Source organism: Dipodomys merriami, unplaced genomic scaffold (genome assembly GCF_024711535.1).
Source record: "Dipodomys merriami isolate MVZ:Mamm:240054 unplaced genomic scaffold, mDipMer1.0.p SCAF_1, whole genome shotgun sequence".
NCBI classification, from domain to species: Eukaryota; Metazoa; Chordata; class Mammalia; order Rodentia; family Heteromyidae; genus Dipodomys; species Dipodomys merriami.
This window is the reverse complement of record NW_027202270.1, coordinates 9,419,671-9,439,751: the sequence shown is the minus strand read 5'-3', so window position 1 is coordinate 9,439,751 and position 20,081 is coordinate 9,419,671. Positions and strand designations below refer to the sequence as shown.

At 40.7% G+C, this 20,081-nt stretch overlaps 1 long non-coding RNA gene across 2 annotated transcripts in view; it reads left to right on the top strand.

The window, feature by feature from the left end:
• The window catches only part of LOC138828262 (uncharacterized), a 32,036-nt gene extending 13,156 nt beyond the window's left edge, over nucleotides 1-18,880 (top strand). For both annotated transcript variants that reach the window (XR_011372225.1, XR_011372223.1), the window contains 2 exons: nucleotides 1,686-1,745; nucleotides 18,799-18,880. This is a non-coding gene — a long non-coding RNA (uncharacterized lncRNA). The remainder of the gene's footprint in view (nucleotides 1-1,685; nucleotides 1,746-18,798) is intronic.
• Nucleotides 18,881-20,081: the final 1,201 nt, after the last annotated feature.

Below are 20,081 nucleotides of genomic sequence, written 5' to 3'. Positions count from 1 at the left end.
TAGATCATGAGATCAGTTCATTTCTTATTCCAAGGTGGTACCATGTTGGTGGATATATCCAAGATGGGGAAAAATCTTTAACAATGACTGTTCTAGGAAGTGTGGGTAATTTCAACCATAAACTCTGAGATCCTGAAATCATAATTTAGTAGATATAAAATCTACATGAAGCCATTAACCATTAACTTATCTCTGAATGGATCCTGATAGGTTTTTAAAAATTATGTCTTGTTTATTTATTTACTAATGTACATTTTGAGTATGTATAATGGTCCTGGAACTTGAACTTAGGGCCTGGGTGCTGTCCCTGAGCTAGTTTGCTCAAGACTAGCACTCTGCCACTTAAGCCATAGCTCCACTTACAGGCTGTTTTTTGTTTTTTTGTTTTTTGTTTTGCTGGTTAATTGGAGATAAGAGTCTCATGGCCTTTCCTGCCTGGACTGGCTTTCAATTGTGATCCTTAGATCTCAGCCTCCTGAGTAGCTAGGATGATAGGCATGAACTAATGGTGTCCAGCCTAATGTATATTTTAATCATAAAAAATCAGTTCGAACTATTCCTGTGAGTATTATACTTTTAAGGAACTTCATATAGTTCCCAAAAGAGATGAGAAAGAAAAATTGGGGGCACAGCTGTGGCTCCTCTCTATGATCCACATGAAGCAACATCTACCATGTTGCTGTGAGTCAGGATACTGAGAGCTTCTATTCCAATGCAAGTAGAAAGAGTGACTACATAGGAGGAGAAGAGGAAGGGGAAGGAAAACAAGAGACAGGGTGAATAATTTTGAGCTACAGTGCAACTATACATGAAATCAGCATAAAGAACATCGATGACAGGTATTGTTTAGTAGAGGAATGGGGTCTGAGAAAGAGAAATAAGCTTTGTGGGGAGGAGGGGGAACCAGTGGGAGGAGTTGGGCTCCCAAGACAGGATGAATGAAGATGGCTAATGTTCAAGTAGGTCGCTTCCGTGCATGGAAATAGAAGATGGAAACCTACTGAAATTGTTTTAGGGTGAGATAAAGGGGAGAGGCAGGAAGAATGATTGAGGGGGTGAGATTGATTGGCATATATTGTATATATGCATGGAAGCGTGACAGTGAAATCACATCCCCCCACATGTAACTAATATCTGCTAACAAAAATGTAAAAAAGACTCTAAATTGATATGAAATCCAAACAACAAAACAAACACAGAAGTAAGTTTGGAAGAAACTTTGCTACTGCTGGCTTAAGTATTGTATGTATTTCCATAATTATTTTGTCTCTTTGAAAATTACAAACTTTTGCCATTTGCATGTGCGTACATGTGTGCTGGTACCGGGGCTTGAACACAGCTCCATTTCTTGCGCTTGATGGTTAATCGGAGATAAGAGTCTCACTTTCTTGCCCTAATTGGCTTTGAAATTAGTCATTAGATCTCAGCTTCCTGAGCAGCTAGGATCACAGGCGTGAAATATGGGTACCCAGCAATTATTTTTTTTTGTTTTTCTTGTTGAACTCTTTATGCCCACGGGGAATTCACTGATAGGATGATGAGGTTAATATATATCTAAAGGAACAATTTTAGTGAAAATTAAAGAAAAATCAATTAGGGGATAAACATGTGCTGACATTTAATTACGTGAAAACTAAAGAATGATTAAGTAGGGAATAACTGTATACTGATATTTATTTTAAAAGGTTCCTGAATGTCCAGTTAAACACATTATTTTTTGGCCACTAACAGAGTAAAAGATCAAGGTAAGGCCTCTGAATTAATTTTCTCCCCAATGTTCTAATTTTCAAATTATACCTTCTACTGTATGTCTCTGTTGTAAAATAATTATCCTTAAAGTTGCATCTAATTTTATACTTCTGTGTTTCCATGTGTTCACTGGGATCTTGTTTTAGTATATGACAGTTAACCAGAATGTGTGTGTGTGTGTGTGTGTGTGTGTGTGTGTTTCCCAGTCCTGGGGACTAAACTCAGGGCCTGGGCACTGTCCCTAAGCTTCTTTTGCTCCAGGCTAGCACTCTTACCACTTGAGCCACAGCACCACATTCAGCTTTTTCTGTTTTATGTGGTACTGAGGAATCGAACCCAGGGCTTCATGCATGTTAGGCAAACACTCTACCACTAAGCCACATCCCCAGCCCCAGAATGTGTTTTGAGTTAATAAATACACTTTAAAATAGCTTAGTTAGTTGTATATCACAGACTAACACAACTTTAACACATTTGTAAATTAAAGTGCCAAAATTTAAGTCACTGTATAATGTGGGCATTTATTTTACTGCATGGTTTTTGGAAGAAATGACCTCATTCCTTCTGTGAAGGTGTTTTCTCTTAGTGAGGAGTTTCTGCTGGGCTCATAAATTGCTGGAGACATAATACATAATCCGTAGGAGAGGCAGATTGGGAAATAAGAAAATGTCAGCACTGAGACTCTTGCATCAGCAACAGGTTGGGTTTCATGACGTGTACAAGCCCTTGGACTTCCATGCTAAGCAAGTTGCATCACCAGTGCCTAGAAATCTAACAGAATCTCTCTCATCTCCACCTGGAGAGTTTCTTACACAATCGTTCTAGGAGGAGTCAAGTAATCTTCCGGGTTTTCCTCAGTTGTGGTGGATTTCTCTTCCAGATTTTGGGATCTCTTCCTATATAGAAGTTCCTATTATTTTAAAGTAGTTTGTTGCCTTTTACATACTTACTTCTCTGGTTCACAGAAATCTTAGCAGTCAGAATTTAATGTTGGAAAACACTGTTAGCTATTTTAACCAAGAAAAGGGCTTAGGATAGGAAGTTAGGTCACAGGGAATATTGGAAAAGCTGAAGGAATGGGTTCAGATTTGGGCCTACGAGCCATTAATGAGAATCAGGTAAAATGGATACACCATGGTCCCCATGCTGGATTCAAGAGCCACCACTGAGTGACAGGTGACTTTCTCTCTCTCTCTCTCTCTCTCTCTCTCTCTCTCTCTCTCTCTCTCTGGCCCCCCCACCATTTATCAATTTGAATTATACATATAATTGCTGTCATGATACTCACCTCCTAGTATTTAGAAGAATCTCCCCAAAGGTAATTAAATTCTCTTCCATAATCAGTCAATATCATGCCTAATAAAATTAATAATCCCTCTCTGCTATATCTAGTACTAAGTTTTATTTTACTTCCTCAAACTGTGTGCTTCCTGACTTTTTGGCCATTTATTTTTCTCAAGTTAAATTCCCACAAGGATTTACATATTGTCCTTGTTGGCTAAACTAAAAAAAATCTGCACCATATTTCCTTAATTATCTTTGAAAAATTATATTGGCTTCTTTTAGACAGATTTTTTAAAAAATACTGAATTTTATATCTGTTGTTTTTTTCTTAACTCTTTTTTATCTTCTATTTCCTTCAAACTGTAAGATAGTTTCAGGTAAAATTTGTCTTGAACTCAGGGCTTGGGCACTGTCCCTGAGGTTTTCTGTTTAAGGCTAGCGCTTTATCATTTGAACCCCAGCTCCACTTCCGGGTTTTGGTGGTTGATTGAAGACTTAGTGGGCTGGCTTTGATCCTCGATCCTCAGATCTGAGCCTCTGTGTAGCTAGGGTTGCAGCTGTGAGCCACCATTGCCCAGTTTCAATCATTTCTTTAGTGGTTAACAACAACAACAACAACAACAAACTCTTCTCTCTGCTTTTATTCACTGATATTTGTAAGGAACTCTTCTTCAGCCTCTGCTCAAGAAGTCACCATTTTTCAGGGTAAGGATTTGCTATGACAGCTAATTGCCAGTGGCAGACAGCAAATGTATGTGACTCTTCTTCATTCACTGGGCACGTGTTTTATGACTGTCTCTTGGAGGTGTCATAGTCAGGTCCTCCTGCTATCTTCTGACACATACCCACTCACCTTTGAGTATTCCTTGTTTTCTGCAACAAGATGTTCTAGGCCGACTCTGTATTCTCTGTGCTTCAGACCTGGGATTAACAAATTCTCCAAGAAGCCATAGTTGTGTTGGGGGTGGGGGAATGATGAGGGAGAAAAACCAAGACCCCACTTCTAAGGTGTGCACTATAAGAAGTTATTGGGTCTCCTAATGCCTTCCAGAAGGGAAGAGTTAGGAAATGTATTCACAAACATGTGGAAGTTCATACTGGTATTTCCAATTAAAATTTAATTCCAAAGTATTTTACTTCTTTGAGGTTTAGTTTTGATCTATTTTGGCCCTGACAACTTGGGTTTATGGTAACAGCACAAATACTTGTTTGCTTATTTACTTTATCCTACTGTTTGCATATCATAAATAAAACAATTTAAAAATAATAGAAATGTTATTTTATTATTAAGGAGAAAGCCATCAAGTCTGTATATTTACAACACAGCTAGAAGCACACTCCTGTAATCCCAGCACTGGCGAGACTTGAGGCAGGAAGACTGAATCAGAGGCCAGAACGGGTTACACAGCGAGACCTTAGAAAGTATCTTTTTCTTTCTTATCTATATTCAATGCTAATCCCAGAGACAAATTTTGATTATATCTGTTCTAAAATGCCATATATGGAAATCATATAGCCTGGTCTCTTTGGCTTTTGATTTCTTTCACTCAGCACATTGTTTTTGCTTCATCCATGTTAGCTGTTTAAATTATTGAATAGGATTCAACTGAATAGATATATACTATTGTTTGTTTATTTATTCACCTGCTGAGAGGAACATCCAAGCAATTTCTATTTGTCTTTTTGGTGGTACTGAGGTTTGAACTCAGAGCCTTGTGCTTGCTAGGCAGTTGGTTTACCACTAAGTCACATTTACAGTCCACTTTTCAATGATGAACAATGCTGATGGGAATGCTCTTATAAACTTCACTTTTGGCCATACATTTGTATATGTCTTAGGTAAATAAGGAATGGTGGTATCAACAGCTCACGGGGATGAATATACATGTATAGGAACATGATGGTTATTTTTCCTAAACATTTACCTCACTACTGTGCATGGAAGTTCCACTTGTTCCACACACTTGCCAATGTTTGGAGGTGTTATTTATCATTTTCTCTAGCTCTTTGGTAAATGTACAGTGTAGTTTTTCATTCAGTTTGGTTTTAAATTGTCCAGTGAATTTTTAAACTTAGTTTTTATTCTTCCAAATATGAAAAGCTTTATGCTTTTTCCCTGGTTTTAAAAAATCTTATTACTTCTGAGCCTCAATATCAACTGAAGATGTAATTTGAACCCACATTGTGATTTTGAGTTCTTCACTTCCTCCTCCTCCTCTCCTTCCTCTCTTCCTCTTCCTCATTTTCCTCCTCCTTTTCCTCCCTCCCTCTCTTCCTTTCCCTCCTCTTCTTCCTCTTCCCCTTCTTCTCATTCTGAGAGAAAGACTGAGGTGTCTTAGGGATTTAAGCACTGGCTATATATATGATACACTGAAGGACCTCTTACCCTCATTTATATGATATAAGCAGAACAAACATTTCAGAAATTCTAGTATATACGAGCATTTTATGATGCTAGTAAACTCTATTTCATGAATTGATGACAAAGAGATTCTTTTCAGACACCCTTGTTGTCCTTATACCACAAGTCCTCCTTGGAAAACTTTAAGCATGAAATAAATCTGTATAATACATACAAAATGGTGGGAACAACTGCTCCATGCCGGTCAATTTGGCAGCTGTAGGCATTCAGAGATGAAAATATCATACCTGCCGGTCCGATAAGCCGAAGTTTTGGCTAGGTTATGAAACAAAAAGAATTCCTGTTCTCTGCTGGTGGGAATGCAAATGGTTGCAACATCTTTGGAAAAGTGGGTTTGCCATTTCTGCTAGAGCTGAACATGTGTAGACTCTGTGACTCAGCAGTTGTTTCTCCCCAGTGCTCACAGAGACATGCATGCACACGTACCAGCATTCTGCTCCAAGAATGTGGTATGACTTACAGTAACTCAGAACTGGAGTAGCAACTTTAGAACAGATAAAGAAATTGTGGAATCTGACATGCAGTAGAAATCTATACAGAAGAGACAATAAATGCTTGATAGCCACATCCTATAGCACCCTGGACTCGTAGGTAGCTTTGAAGGAAAGGATGACACAAAAGAAGACACCTAAGGGATGATCTCATGTCTATAAAATTCAAAAGCAGACAGTACTAAACTCAAGTGCTTCAACGTGCATGCAAAGGTCAACAGCCAGACAGTAGTTACTACCAAGGGAAAGGCATTTGTGATTTTTCAGGACCAAAAGTATGAGCAGAATATGACTGAAGTAGACAGAACTTCAGGAAGTACCAACTTGCATGAAGTCAACATGAATTAAAAAATAATTATTCAAAATACTGTTGTTATATAACAATAATGATATTAATATATAATAACATATAGTTGGAGGACTTTTTTTTACTGTGACAATGAAGAATTTTAAGTCACATACACATACAACTTGTTGAATAACTGAGTGAAAAACTAAATACAAATGAATCTACTAAAAGTCCAGGTCTTCACAAGGAGAGCTTTCAGCATCTTCCTTACTCTGTGTCCTTAAAATCCCATTTATTTATTTATTTATCTTTAAGTACAAAGGGATTTCAATTCTACATGTCAATGTATTTATTTATTTTTGTATGCTTAAAAAATGACCATTAAGTAGCTGTGAGAAGGGGTTTCAATTCAACATGTCAGTTTGTGAGTATAAATAATTGATCATGTCATCCTTTCCATCATTTTCTCCCATCTCTCCTAGGCTCATCCATCATCTCAAGTTATCTGGTTCCATTTTTCACATACATACGTTGAATGTTGATTGAGTTCACCAACCATTCTTCTCTCCACAATATCACTGAGAATTTAGGTTGAAAAGGAGGTTAAATATATAGGGTAATGGTGGCATCTATGAGATTTGACTGACCACGATAGAAGAGTCAGTTGGAAGGTGATATCCTGGTCAGAACTTAAAAGAAAGCTAGGAGACAAACAGATAAAAGAATTCCAAGCATTCCAAGCAAAGGCAAAACTCAGTTGTGGAGAGCAAGCCAGTGCATTTGACGGCCAATACTCCAAGTGTATGCGAGGGTTGCAGGAATGGGGTTGGTAAGGTTGATCTGAGGCCAAATATGTTCTTGTATTTGGAAAAATTTACAAGAAGTTTTTTTTTTGAAGGAAGGATAAGTTTTGTTATAAAGAGGAAGATCTAAAAATAACCCTTCCCTCTTAAAACAAATAAAACCAATACAACGAACTAGGAAGACCTAAAGAAGGAGATGAAGGGAAACTTAGAAAGTTGAGGCATAGGCTAATGGGAAGAAAGAAAATGAATGGAAGAGGGAGACAGAGAGGGATTGTAGTGAGAAAAGGAAGGCTGGAAGTAAAGGCAGGAAGCAAAGACATCTTTGGAAACTGGGTTATTTCTAACTGGGTTCTTTCTTCTCCTTTCAGCAGAAGAAAGATGAATGAAAAAGTTTTATCAGAGAAAGAAAAATTGCTCAGATGTACTCAAAAGGAAGAATACAATGAAGCTCACTTTTATTTCTTACATATATTTCTAAAGGAAATCAGAAGGACTTAAATTCCAAAGATCAACTAAAACAAATGATGGGAAAACACTGAGACTTAACAGTCCTAACAGTTTGGTTACTGAAAGATGCTGGAAAAACAGCACCTTGAAAAACAGATTAAAAACTGTTCTTCCAATTTTCAATTCTTTCTGCATTTTATTTTGATAAAAATAAAGGATAAGCGGGACACTGGTGGCTCACCTCTGTAATCCTAGCTACTTAGGAAGCTGAGATCTGAGGATCACGGCTCAAAGCCAGCCCAGGCAGGAAAGTCCACGAGCCTCTTATCTCCATTTAACCATCAGAAAACCAGAAGTGCCACTGTGGCTCGAGTGGTAGAGTGCTTGCCTTGAGCCGAAGAGCTCAGGGACAGCAAACAGGCCCAGAGTTCAAGCCCCATGACCGACCAATAAATGAATGAATGAATAAATAAATAAAGTATAAGAAGACAGAAGATAAGAAAGCCATCACAGTCTCCCATTTTTTGTTTATCCCAGTTTATCAAAACAGGGGAAACCAGCTATGGCAGGAAGGAAGGTCCAACCTGGCAAAGGCTGGAGGAGGGTAGGAAATGCCAGGAGATGAGTTCATCTTTCCAGTCCCCTTGGGATGCCATACTCACTCCACTGGAAAGGCCAGTCTCACTCCTGCCAAGCACAGCAGCCAGGAAGTGACTCCAGACAGTTCTTTCTCAGCTCTGGGGTAGTTCACCTCTTTCCTGCTTTCACTCAGACTACCACATTTTGACCTACTTGAAAAGTGGGTCAGGCCATGATTATTATTATTTTTATACAGAAGCCTAAAAACTACCCTCCCTTGAACAAATTCATGATTTGCCCCATTGTTTCCATTCAGTTTTCTATTCTACCTTTTTGGAGGCATCAAGAAAAGCTACGAACGCCAATTGAACACACTAGACTCAGAAGCCTTATAAAATGGGAAAAAAATAGAATCATGGATTTAACAGGGAGGGAAGAAGACTTGTTTATAGACCCCCTCTGTGCCTGGCCAGCCCACCCTCGGTGTTGACTTAATTGACATTTAGCTCATTTCCTGTGTGACTATCATCCTCTCTGGGCAGTTACTGAAGTGTGATGAATTGCATTGAGCTCAGAGACTTCCAGAAGGGATAGTTGAGAGGCAGTATGTCAGAAGGGTAGAGGGGGAGGAATAGGAAGAAAGCTGCAGGGCCATATTTGGGGAAGGGACACATTCAGGCTTCCTCAAAAGTTTGGGAAAATGAGACAATGCTTCTCAACCTGTTATCCTAGCTACTCAGGAGGCTAGGATATGAGGATAGCAATTCGAAACCAGACCGAGAAGGAAAAAAATCTGTGAGACTCTTATCTTCCATTAAACACCAAAAAGCCAGAAGCAGAGTTATGGTTCAAGAGGTAGAGCACAATCCTTGGGACAGCACCCAGGCTCTGAGTTCAAGCCCCTCACATAATATGACCAGACTTGATTTCTGAAGTGTATCAAAAGCATCTCAAGGGGGATCTAGGGGTAGGGGTGGGGGGCGGTGGATGGTGCAGTGATACAAGAAACACTGGCCAGAGTACGGAGCTATGGTTTTGGCTGAAGTACTAGAATGTCACATGTGAACAAATAAGGCTGTGTGTGTGTGTGTGTGTGTGTGTGTGTGTGTGTGTGTGTGTGTGTGTGTGTGTGTGTGTGTGTGTGTTGTCGGGGGGAGCAGTATTAGAGTATATTAAACTTTGCCAGAAAACCACGCAGACATCCAGGTACAAAGAACAAAGAAAAGGTTTATGGCTGGTAAAGGGATTGGCCAGACCCTTTCTCACAAGGGAGAAGTGAGAAGAAGCGCCGCTATTGTCTGAGGTGACCTATATAACCTAGGAGGCTGAGGAGGGGCTAGAAGGGACTAGGAGGTAGAGACCCCGGTGTGGACGTGAGGACCAAGGGCTTCATCCTGGTGACTAGGATTGATGGCTGCTGCGCAAGTAGTAGATCAGGGGTCCTGCAGCTGCCCAGACCTGAAGGTCACTCTAAGGGGCTCTTGCTGCCTTCTATGGTGGTAGCTGCCCCAGAGAAGTGCCATCCCAAGGTAAAGGGGGTTGGAGGCTGATTATTTACCGCCTTTACTACATGGGCCTAGTGCTGCCTAGGAAGGGAGTATGCCAAGCTGTAGAGAGGGGAAGGGGCGTGCTAAGCCTTGGGAAGGGAGCTCATTGGGCTAACAAGCAGTTTGAGCCAATTCATTCTGACTTGTGAGGAAGGGCTTTCCCATGTGGCTGATTGGAAAGGGTTTGATATGAGCCCAACTAAGTTTACCGGATGAAGTAACAGAAGATATACAGTTAATTTTGAATTTCAGATAAACAGAAGTTTTTTTGTTTTGCACAATTAGGTCCCATGCAATATTCTGGACTCACTTATGCTAAAAAATGTATTATTCATCTGAAATTCAAAGTTACAGGATATTTTGTATTTGTTTTCTCCCAGTACTAAGCTCTGAATTCATGACCTGGTGCTTGCTTGGCTTATTTGTTCACATGTGACATTCTAGCACTTGAGCTACAACTGTAGCTTGAGTTTTTGGCTGGTTAATTGGAAATGCAGTCTCACAGTCTTTTCTGCTTTGGGCTGGCTTTGAACCATGATCCTTCAGGTCTCAGCCATCTGAATAGCTAGACATAAGACATCTGTGCTGGCTGACAATTTTTATTTTTAGTATTCTTTATTTGCTAATTCTGATCATCTGCTGTATGTGTGTGTGTGTGTGTGTGTGTGTGTGTGTGTGTGTGTGTGTGTGTGTGTGTGTGTGTGTGTGTATTTGCGTGCATGCATGCATGTGTGCTGGTACAAGAACCTGAGCTCAAGGTCTGTTACTTTTATTCACCTTTTTTACTCATGGCTGTCTCCTTACCACTTGAGCCACACCTGTAACTGAGCTTTGTGTGTCAGAAAAGGAGACAGCATAATTGCTGTGTATTTCACCAGCACAGTGCCTTCTTTTCTTGATGCTGTCCACACATTCACGTTTGTCTTTTACTTCCTCTTCTTCTTGTAATCCTCTCCCTCCTTTCCATTCATTCTAGCCTTCCAGTTGCCATCACCCATCCTTTTATTCATCAGCTGTCCAACCATCCATACATTAATGCATTTATATGTCCACCCATCCGTGCAGCATGTTTGCACTTATCCATCCCATGTCCTTTCCTCCACTTGGTTTTTAATCCTCCCAAAGAGACATATGCAAATACACTACTTCCCCCAAATACTTGCTGTGTTTTGAGATTTCTGTCATGGCATGTCACTAAAGAGACACAGCTCGTTTGAGTAAAGAAACTCACCTTTAAAAAAATATGACACATGGGCTGGGAAGGTGGCTCAGTGGTAGAGCGCTTGCCTTGCATGTGTGAGGCCCTGGGTTCGATTCCTCAGCACCACATAAGCAGAAAAAAAAAAGCCGGAAGTGGTGCTGTGACTCAAGTGGTAGAGTGCTAACCTTGAGCTGAAGAGCTGAGGGACAGTGCCCAGGCCCAGAGCTCAGGCCCCACAACTGGACCCCTCCCAAAAAAATGACACCTCTCATTTAGTTGTCAGATTTCATTATGCATCTTGAATACCCGTTAAATGCCAGTATTCTGCAGTTACTCATTTGATAGAGATGGGTGGGGCTCAGGTGTTTGTACATTGTGGAGACCACCTGTTTTCTAGACTTTGGAACTTTATAGGTCATTTTTTAACATTTAGGAATGAATAGCCAATGTGGTTTTTACTAATGCAGAGTTGCTGGTTCTTTAATTCAAAGTTATTAAATGAACTAGTGAGTATTGTCATCATTTTATTAAGGGTATTTCCATGTCATAAATATGTGAAGAACAATTTCAGAATAATAAAAAAAACATCTTGAGACAGTGCTATAAGGTAAACCTACATTGATGCATAATAGCTGGGTATGTTGGTACATGTCTATAATCCTAGCTATTTAGAACACGGAGGCAGAGAGAAGTTAGCCTGGGATAATAGTGAGACCCTGTCTCAAAGTATAGCTTTAAGAGTAACTGGTGATGTAGTTCAGTAGCAAATCATCTTCTAGAATGAGCAAGACCCTGGGTTCAATCCACAGGACCACAGAAGAGTATAGGAGAAAACTGAGTGAGACAAAGAAATAAATGGGAACGCAACAGTTTATTAGGCCTGAGTATCTTTCTTTCTTTCCCCTAATTTGTCAGTTGGCACATCTATCTTGGGCGCAGTGTGAAATGAAGTGAGGATATCCCACTTCTTCCCGTATTTCATTTTTATCAGGTTATTGTGAAAAAATCTGTTCTCACATGCATATAGGGACAGAAATGGAAACGACATTCTCAAGGCTCTATACTCCATCTGAAAACCTTTTTCGATACAGATAAAGATAAATGGGTCCCCAGGGCCTCGTCAACTCCTCGTCCTCTGCCTATGGTCATTCTCAGTGAAGTAGCCGCACCATTGGCATTGCCTGTTGGGAAGGAAAATAGCCAGAGGCCCCAGGAACCCCCCTTTCCTTAGAGCCCCTCCTATCCTGGCCTGCACCCTGGGGGAGTTTAGGACTAAGTATCTGGAGAGAGATGAGACAAATTTGGTCAGGAAGCCGCCTGAACACTGGGCCTGGGCACTGTCCCTCAGCTCTTCAGCTCAAGGCTAGCACTCTACCACTTGAATCACAGTGCAACTTCCAGCTTTTTATGCTTATGTGGGTGCTGAGGAATTGAACCCAGGGCCTCACGTATGCAAGACAAACACTCTACCACTGAGCCACCTTCCCAGTCCCATGGAAGCCACGTTCTGAGCAGATGCCATGCCACTGACTTGCGTTTGGGTTCCAACTTCTCTCCATCATGTTTGAAAAGACGATGAAAATTTGCCAACCATTGGTTCTCCAAAGCACACCAGATCACTTGTATACACTTAGAAACAGGCAGGCAGTCAGTCCTGCTTGAGATCTGTGGGGTCAGAGACCCTGGGGGCCTGTGGATTTTGTTGTTGTTGCTGTTCACCCGTGTAAGTGGTTGGACACCCAGCCTCCTGAAGAACCACATTGTGCTGCTGTGGCTCACTCTTGCCTGTCTGTTACAGTCTTCTGGAGAGAAGTGCCTGGGTCCTGCGTTCATTTAAATATATGGTAGGGGGAAGTTTTTTAAAGTCTGCTGGGTGATTCTATTGAACAATTAAGGTGAAGAAAGTTAGGGGAAAGACTTGTGCTTATGTAACTGTGCCTAATTGTTCTAGCATCCAATATTAGAGAATTCTGCACATGACAGTCTGGAACCAATCATCAACCACTCCTTAGTCTGCTGTATAAATGAGGGATTGTCTTAAGAAACAGAGCTAGAACAAGCAGCACCATAGTAACTCATGCTTCCTGTGTAGGTAACCTATGCTTTCCTGTGTACATACTAGGGGTATACGTACATTGCCATGTCTCCCCAGGGGATCGTCATTATTATTCTCCACATTCTGCAGAAGAAGGAATGGACATTAAATCTGTCATCTGGATCTACATCCAATAGGACATGACCTGACTCAGTATTTGCCTCTTAACCTGACTTCTGGGCAGGAGGAAGAGTGTAGCTAGGAAAGGGTTTGGAGAAGGATTGGTAGAGAAGAAAATTAGTATCTAGGCTTGTATCATATTGATAGATAACAGTCCAGGGACTGCTAAATACAGAGGCTGAAGGAAGAGGTGCTCTTGGGAGCATTCTTAGCAGAAAGGAGAGAGTTGGGGCGTGAAGTTATTATGAGCCAAGGTAAATTTCCTGCTTGATTTCAATAACTTCCCAGAGAAAGGGACAGAAATTGTGTGTGTGTGTGTGTGTGTGTGTGTGTATGTGTGTGTGAAGTATATAAACTGTAAAGTGCTCTTCAAAGGTGAGTTCTTATTATCAGGTTGATGCCCCTTCAAAGTCATTTTTTATGGAAAGCACAGTGTTAAGACTGGGAGTTTCTAGAATGAGAGATGTAACACTCCTTTTTCTTTGTGTTGTTCAGACCATACCAAGAGAGTGATCTAGCTATGTTTTGAAAAAGAAGAGGAAAGGAGGCAAATACTTCCAGAGAATGAGGTTACATGAGGATGGCCCTGGAAATGTGTGACAAATAGGTGGTATTTTGTGATGATCTTGTAAGGCTGGCTTCTATTGGCCTCCTGTAGGAGACAGGTTAGATTTGCTGGGTACAATGCCAACAGTTAAACTTGTGGTAAACAGGGGCATGAAGACTTAATCTGTTAGGAGAAACCTGTCTTCATCTGTTTTACAAAGTTTTTTTTTTAAATGCTTAAAAGAAACAATATAGCCCAAACAATAGAGAGGTTCTACCTTTATGGTTGTTGTAATGGAAATTCTGTGGTCCTCTGATCATTCTCCAAACCCACTGTTTTTTTTTAAAATTTTATTGTAAAGTGATGTACAGAGGGGTTACAGTCACATAAGTAAGATAATGAGTACATTTCTTTTTTGAACAGTGCTAACTCCTTCATTTTCTCCCACTCACCCTCTGCTCCTCTTCCTTTCAAGTTGTAAAGTTCATGAGTTCATTTCCAACATAGTGTCTAGTGAATATCACTATTGTATTAGTTCACCTTTTGTCCCACCGTTTCTGAGATTTCCCCTTCCCTTCCTCATATCAGATAAACTTACATACAAGACAAAAGGTACAGAAATAAAAGTGATATCAGAGAATAAACAAACCCACTACGTTCAGTGAACTAGGTTCTTGGCCTTTGGCAACCATGCGCATTACAGTGCTGGACACAGACGTGACAAGAAGAGAAGAGGAAGAAATGGTGACTCTCCTGCACTTCTCCCAATGTTGTGAGATCAGATTATTCAGCATGCATTTCCTATTTATATTCTGGAGTCTCTCTCTTTCTCCCTGACTTACTTCCTTTGTCCCTCTGTCCCTTCCTCTGGATTTTTCTTTTCAGTTTTTTATCATTTCTCTACTTATAATGACTCTTGAGTCTTTTTTCCTACTTAGGCAATTTATTCTGGCCTTTTTTGTCTTTTACCTATCTTTTATCTTTCTTTCTTTCTTTTCTTTCTCTTTTACTCTTTTTTCTTTCTCTCCCTTTCTCTCTCTTTTCCTTCCTCCCTCCCTCCTTCCCTCCCTGTCTCTCTTTCTCTTTCTTTCTATCTTTCTTTCCTTCTTTCTTAGTCGGTCGTGGAGCTTGAACTCCTGGCTTGGGCACTGTCCCTGAGCAGCTCCAGGAAAGTGTCTACCACTTGAGCCACAGTGCCACTTCGTTTTCTGGTGATTAATTGGAGATAAGAGTTTCATGAACTTTTATGCCCAGGCTGGCTTTGAACCACAATCAGATGTGAGCCTCCTGAGTAGCTAGGATTACAGGTGTAAGCCACTGGTGCCTGTCTACCTCCTATTTTTCATATATATATATATATATATATATATATATATATACACACACACACACATATATATATACATATGTATTATTGTAAAGATACTGTACAGAGGGGTTACAGTTACATGAGCAAGGTAATGTGTCCATTTCCTATCAAGCATTGTTTACCCTCTATTTTTCTATTGACCTTGTTACGTGGCTGAGATTAATACATTTAGATAATACTTGTAGAAATGTTATCTAAAAGATCATTGTTTCTATATTGCTTGTTGAAACAGAGACAAAACCAAATTATTACAAATATTTAAGTGACACATGCATAAATACCACACATAGTTTCATCAGGTTCATGATATCTGTCAAGAAAGAGGCCACGCATCTTCTTGACTCCAACCAAGTTCTCACGAGGGCAACTTCCTTCACCTTGAGCCTGGGAAACCATGTATACCAGAGTGTGTCTCATGCATTGTGTATTTTATTACAGGATAATGGATAGTTTTCTTATCCTGCCCAGGGCTGACAGGTGTCAAACATTCTAAAACAGAAGTAAAAGCTGGTGGTTTCCAAGATGAAGAAACTGCTTAACATTTTATGTTCTTATTTTCTTTGTTTTCCTTCTCTCTCTCTCTCTCTCTCTCCCTCTCCCTCTCCCTCTCCCTCTCTCTCTCTCTCTCTCTCTCTCTCTCTCTCTCTCTCTCTCTCTCTCTCTCTCTCTCTCTCTTCTGGTGGTCAAAAGCATGGGTAAATTTTATTTTATATTTTAAAATTTTATTTATTTTATTGATTGATTGATTGAGTTTTGCCAGTCCTGGGGCTTAACCTGGCACTGTCCCTGAGCCTCTTTTGCTCAAGGCAAGCACTCTACCACTTGAGCCACATCACCATTTCTGATTTTTTCTGTTTATGTGGTACTGAGGAATCAAACTCAGGGCTTCATGCATGCTAGGCAACCACTCTAGCACTAAGCCACATTCCTAGTCCCATGGGTGAATTTTAAAACAAGCAAACAACATTTTAAATAGTTCGCCTTTCACACAGTTGGAGAGCCTGCACTTACATCTTTCAGGAACGTTTACTTGGAAGTTACTCTAAAAGGAATCTCTGTAGGCATTTTTAAAAAAATGACATTTTTGTTCTCTTTCAGTAGCTGTAAAAAGGAGTCACCATTCAACGATCAGTTTATGAATACAATGCATCTTGATTGATGCCAACCCTTTCATTATTTTCCCCATCCCTCTCAACCCTACCCTATCCTCCTTTAAAAAATATGCAGGATATGCATTGAGTTTTATGACTGCGTTCTCCCTCTCCTTCTCTCTTCATTTGTCTCCCTCACCTGTACATAGGCATTGTAAGTTTGTTAAAGACCACATTCTGTTCTAAGACAGCTATAAACCAACATGGGAGAGGAAGCACTGGACTTTAAAGATACAAGATACTCTCCCTTTCCCCCTACAAAGTTCATGCAGATACTTAGTGCCTTTCTGTTGAGGTAGCAACATAGTTGAAAGGTTTACTGTTCACTCTTCTGGGGAATGATTTTGTCTAGATGATTCCTCATAAGCAAAAGATTTCCCCTGGATTCATGCCCTACTGGATAATGCTATAAATTCTTTTCTTATCAATCCTGTCCTATCACATACTTTTTACTCATGATGCCCAGTTGTTTCATCTGCCAAAGAGATCTTTCAGTTTTTAAAGGATCATGAACCAACATTTCATGATTTGTGCCAGGTACTATACTAGGTGTTTTGGGTGTTTTTTTTTTTTTTGCTTATTTCATGTAATAATTCTTTCATTTATGGTTTACAATTGTCCCATGACACAGGGCGTTGGAATTCAGAGTTCTAATTAAATCAGTGAACCACTCACATTCTTGCTGGATTTGATGGCAGAGCAGGGGGAGTCAAACTGCTGTTTTTTTTGTGTGTGTGTGAAAATACTGTATAGAAGGGTTACAATTACATGGGCAAGATAATGAGTACCTTTCTTATCAAGCATTGTAGCCTCCTCCTTTGTTTTCCCTTCCCATCCCTTCCCATCCTCCCCACCACCCCCCACCCAATACTCCCCACCACCCCCCACCCCTGCACCAAAGTTGTAAAGTTCAAACTGCTGTTTCTGTAACCTGAATTCCTCTGAACTTTCCATCAGAGCTAAGAATCAAGCCTGTCTGTAGATTTGAGCACTCCTCTACCAATATCTTGCACAATTCAGGAGGGTTTGGTTTGCAAGGTCATGCGGGAAATCCAAGCTAGCAGTATGTTTGGGAAATGAAATGAAGTGGGCTTCAGCCTCTTCCCCATAGTAAGGCCAGGCTGTGGAAGGTACTTTTCTACTTCCTGCTCCAGGCTCCATATTGGCCTACCAGACACTCATGCTCACACTGCCGCCCTCCCACCTCCACCCCATTTTCAAACCAAAATGACGAAAAAATTCTGTCATGTTATAATGAAACCATCCCTTATATAAATGAGATTATTTTTAATATCTCCTCCAAAGCAGAGACATCCCCCCCCCCCCAAGCCCTGTGCCAACCTCATCAGTTACAGCATTGGTCTTTGCACAATGGTCTTTCCTCCTTTAGTTTAATTACATTCATGCTATTCTACAAAAATAAGCTTAACCTTTGGTAAAATTAAGGTATTAATGTCCATTGGATTCTATTGATTTTATCACATGATATGGCACAGCAATGGACCACTCCACAGAATGTCTGGGGTTGAGGGGTATTCTCATTTTGACTGCATAATGTAGCAGCAAATCAACTTTCCTGATCATCTCATCTCCATAGTGTCATAATCCTTCTGTTCTTTGTTGAGCTTGGGACCTGGCCTCTAATAGCCAAAGGAAGAATTTAGCTAGGAAGAACACAGTTGGTCTTACTCACAGCATTATTTTGCCCTTGGAATCTCTGATTTCCAAATCAGGGAAACTGCAAGAGGAAGAGAGGCTAAAATTTTTCTTCAGTGAATTATTGGGTAGGACTTTGAGAGATGTCACACCATTTTTATCCTTTGGGTCCCAGAACAATGCATTATTACCATGGGACACTGCGTATGATATGATTTTTGCTCGTTAGAGAAAGTCACCACACCACAACAGCATGTCCCAACCTAACCAAAAGATGCTTTCACTAGGCAGGGCGGCTGTGTTGACCAGTCAATTCCAGTTTGTGCGATGCATGGTAAGAGTAGGGAAACCTTTGGTGGTCCTAGTTCTTCTGCCTGGACGAGAGTTCTGTATTGGAAACCAATATTGCTTGGAGCCATTGAAGATAGATAAAGCAGGTTGTATGTCCATAAGGAGCATGGTAGGAAGGGAAGGGAAATTCTAGCATGAGTCATTTCTACAGAGGGCCATCTTGTGTAGGGCAGAGGGCTTCCTTCTATTGTCAGCCTGGTCCTCCAAGACATGGTAAAGGACGAGGTTTCCTGGTTGGATACTCTGGAGGTGATTTTGATATCTTCCGTTGCAACAGATATTCCCATCTAATGACACTAGTCAGCTTACCATGTTCAGAGTAAATCTGGTTTGGCTTTGCCTTCATCTCTGCCCCTCAAGCCAATTGATTCATAAGACCATTGAACAAAAAGTAGAGTTGGTAAGGAGGGGGCAGGCTGGCACTGCCAGATAAATTTCTTTGTCCATTGGTAATTGATCATCTCTAGAGGGCTGGAGATATAGCTTAATAGTGCAGTACCTGCCTAGCATATACGAGGCTCTGAATTTGATGCCCAGCACCGACTGATAAACAAAACTATGCTCTGAACTTTGTTAAGCAGATCAACTCCAGCAGAGGCCTTTGTGAGCATTCATGTTAAGTACTAAATATTCTCACAGTCCGACCCTCCTTGGGCTGTAGCGTTCCCAGCCTCTTTCTTTATTCCTTTCATAGCTTCCTGACCACCATGAGGAGAATGGCTCTGTGCTGCCAAGCCCCCCTTGCCAGGATGGACACCGCTGAAAGTGGGAGCCAAACGGTGTTTTTCCTTTAAGCTGTTCACAGGTATTTAGACCACAGCAATGTGGTTTAAAAATAATGAATACATGGCATGTCCCCCCACTCTACAGGCAGTGGAGTTTGAGAATGGTTGAGCCGTGTTCGGTGCCAATAATTTTCTTCTCTGTCCTGCAGGGACTTTTTTTTTTTTTTTAGAAGGGCCTTAGCATTAGACCAGTCTACTTCCTACATGTGAAGACATATTTGAATAATGTGTGTTTTTTTCTGCTTTAGTCAGCGGAGGAGAACTCACCATGGCATCACAGATGTGGGCAGACCAAAGATGTCTGCGTGTAAAGGTATTCAGATTCCATTCATGTAACTAACTACCTTATGTTCAGGATGTTCCTTTATGCACATTTGGCATGCTTTTGGTTCTGCCCGACTTATGGCTTCACAAGCCAAGCAACACCCTGTTCAGGATAGGCACCTCTGTTTATAAGATCATCTGGTCTTTTTTGGCCAGATATTTGGTCTCTGTCTGGGCCTGATAGCAAGCCAAATAGTATTTTTCAAAAGAAGTATTACTTTAAGAGAACCTGGTTCACTCCAAACCCTGGGGTCTGACCTGATGTTTTTCCACCAAGGCTCTGTGGAGGCTCTGCTGACCATTTGTAGCAGGGAAAGGCCACATGACACTCAAAGGCAAGTCGCCATGTTGCCTGCATTTGTAACCTGAACTGGGGAAGACTCTCCTTACATTCAGCTCTGTCCAAGTTAATTACCTGAGAGGCTTAGTCATAAATGAGTTGAGGGTGTCAACCCAGAGAACACATATTCATTCAATTAATACGTATTTAGTCCAAGACTGAGAGCTGTTTCAACAATGCATCTTGGCATTCATTGGTTACATGTTTTCATGAATCTTTCAGAGACCATGTGTGCTGATTCTGGCACAGGAACACCTAGAAAAGCATTTTTTTCCCATTCGCAGTGAAAAAGTTAGATTCTTAAAAAGATGGAAGAAAATAGAATTTCAGTTCTTTTTATTTTTTTATGATAGTACTGGGGCTTGAATTCAGGGCCAGGTGTTATCTTTTAGCTTTTTCTGCTCAAGGCTGGCACTCTACCACTTCAGCCACAGCTCCACTTCTGGCTTTTTGCTGGTTAATTGAAGATAAGGGTGTATCAGATTTGTCTGGCTAGCATCTATCTATGATCCTCAGATCCCAGCCTCT